The 2,953-nt window shown below is 44.0% G+C and overlaps 1 pseudogene; it reads right to left on the bottom strand.

Annotated features, from left to right (window-relative positions):
* Positions 1–2,953, bottom strand: part of LOC102502013 (peroxiredoxin-6-like) — a 5,154-nt pseudogene continuing 2,201 nt past the window's right edge.

The raw sequence follows: 2,953 nt of genomic DNA, 5'->3' as shown, positions 1-2,953 counted from the left end.
CAGCACTTTAATCACTACGCCACCTGCTGGCATCCAGCTTAGATTTTTTTTTTTTTTTTAACGAAGGATTTTATTCGTTGATCCGCAAAAAGCAAAATTCAGAAAATAGCAAACTACTGTGGAACAGGTCTATAAGAAAATACTTTTGAGCAGCCTCTCCTCTTCACAAGGCACAATGCCCTTTCATGGACACGTAGTGAGAGAACAGGATGACATGTGGAAGTGCCCGGTGTGAAAGGCACATGGCACCTGCCGCACTCACGTCGTCTGGTACACCTACTGGCAGGCAAGGGAAGCCTTCCCTGCAGCCTCCCCCTCTTGATAGAAATTTTCTGGAAATTCTTTTTAGCAAAATACTTACATATCCCTCCCGCTGCTCTTCCCACTTTAGATATCTAGAAAAGTACAGAATTCAAAAGTTATTTTTTCCAGCTGTGATCAAAACACTGCATACTAAAGAACATCTGGGTTATTCTGGGTGATATCGTTAGCCATTTACAGAAGAATATGAACCTCAAGTTCTGTGGCTCTCCGAAATTGGTGACAAAGTGGGGATTTGGTTAGGATACTTTTAAAAATTTGATAGTCATTCTAGGATGGACTGAAGCTTTTTTGACTATCACTGGAGACTACCTCATTGGTCACAATCCTGATCTAATAAGACGGGAGTCTCAAATATAAATGTATCTCAGAAATGGGACCAGTAGTTAGCGTAATTGCTATGTCGCTGGACTCCCATGTAGTCGACCACGGTTCACGTCCCGGATACAGTGGCTTAAATTCAAGCAGGGCACATGTGTGTGTGTGTCTGTGCCCAAAATCCCAAGAGGAGAATGGAGGAGAAGGGATTGTGCCGTGGCCATCCCCCCGGGGCGTGATTTCTTGCTTTCTGTTTCTCTCTGTCTTTTTCTTTTTTTTAAGAGGTTTTTGCTCTAGGGCATGTGCGTTTGCCAGACAGACAGAGAGAGACAGAGAGACAGAAAGCAAGAAATCGAGAAATAAATTTTTGGTTTATGTCTTCCAGTCTGTAACATTTTGGTTAAGCAGATGAAGACACCATGAATGGAAAACTTCTTTCTAAATCTAGGACTTATTAGCAAGGTATAAAAAAAAAAAATCAAGGAATCCATGAGTTCTGAGTTGCAAAAAGCAGAGATGAATTTTTATCCTTAAGATTCATGTTCTTGAACCTACCAATCCCACTAAGGTATTAGGTCAGGAGATGGCTCTATACCTGGGGTCACAGTATCAAAGAACTTCAGGGACCAGGTGGGTATCACAAAGGAGCAAAGTAGGCAAGATGCATGGTGACTCACAGGATCTTCAGTTGCCTCTCTGGTCTCATATGAGGAGTCAAATATCTGTTTTTGGAGAAAAGCACTCATGCCAATCCTAGCAAGAAGCAGCTTCTGCACTTTAGGACATATGTCTAAAATAGTACTTCAAAATGTGACAAAAGAATTCTCTGATCCAGTTTTAACAAAGGATTTTATTCACGGATCCCCAAAAAGCAAAATTCAGAAAATAGCAAACTACTGCAGGACAGATCTATAATAAAACATTTTTGAGCATCCTCTCCTGTCTTCACAAGGCATGATGCCCTTTCAGGTACACAAGGAGAACAGAATGACATGTGGAAGTGCTCTGTGTGAAGGGCACGTGGCACTTGCACCACTCATATCATCTGGTACACCTACTGGCAGGCAAGGGAAGCCTTTTCTGCAGCCTCTCCCTTTTGATAGAAATTTTCTGTAAATTCTTTATAGCAAAATACTTAAATATCCCGCCCACTGCTCTTCCCACTTTAGATATCTAGAAAAGTACAGAATTAAAGTTTTTTCTTCCAGCTGTGATCAAAACACTCAATACTAAAGAACATCTGGGTTATTCTGGGTGATATCGTTAGCCATTTACAGAAGAATATGAACCTCAAGTTCTGTGGCTCTCCGAAATTGGTGACAAAGTGGGGATTTGGTTAGGATACTTTTAAAAATTTGATAGTCATTCTAGGATGGACTGAAGCTTTTTTGACTATCACTGGAGACTACCTCATTGGTCACAATCCTGATCTAATAAGACGGGAGTCTCAAATATAAATGTATCTCAGAAATGGGACCAGTAGTTAGCGTAATTGCTATGTCGCTGGACTCCCATGTAGTCGACCACGGGTCACGTCCCGGATACAGTGGCCTAAATTCAAGCAAGGAGCATGTGTGTGTATCCCAAGAGGAGAATGGAGGAGAAGGGATTGTGCCGTAGCCATCCCCCCGGGGCGTGATTTCTCGCTTTCTGTCTCTCTCTCTCTGTCTTTTTCTTTTTTTTAAGAGGTTTTTGCTCTAGGGCATGTGCGTTTGCCAGACAGACAGAGAGAGACAGAGAGACAGAAAGCAAGAAATCACCCCCCAGGGGGTTGGCCACGCCGCAATCCCTTTTCCTCCATTCTCCTCTCGGGATCTTGGGCATGCACAAACATGTGTCTGGTGTGAGTTTTAAGCCACCGGGTCCGGGACGCGAACTGTGGTTGGCCACATGGGAGTCCAGCGACATAGCCATTACGCTAACCGCTGGTCCCTCTCTCACTCTTTCTTTCTGGCGAGCGCACGTGCCCTATAGCAAAAAAACTCTCAAAAAAAAAAAAAAGAAAAAAAAAAAAGAATCTCAGAAAGAAACAGCAGATTGCTGAGAGAGATAAACAGAGCAGAACGCTGGTGAAGGCACAGAGTCAAGAATCCCAAGAGTCTTCTAGTGCCCTTTTCAGTTACTAAGTTGGTAGCACAGGACCTGAGGACCGTAGCTGTGATCACTCAGATGTTCTTATGTGACTGCTGCAGGAAGACATGACTGGCGGCAGGTGTCCCCGAGCTCACTGTGCTGAGCGAGCTGCTCCAGCACCAGCTCCTCGCTGAGCCTCACGGCTGGGGAGTAGAGCAGAGGGACTTCCCGCCAGAAGGGG

Source organism: Tupaia chinensis, unplaced genomic scaffold (genome assembly GCF_000334495.1).
Source record: "Tupaia chinensis unplaced genomic scaffold, TupChi_1.0 Scaffold000067_1, whole genome shotgun sequence".
Lineage (NCBI taxonomy): Eukaryota > Metazoa > Chordata > Mammalia > Scandentia > Tupaiidae > Tupaia > Tupaia belangeri.
The sequence above is the reverse complement of the archived record's forward strand: the minus strand, read 5'-3'. Positions and strand labels throughout refer to the sequence as shown.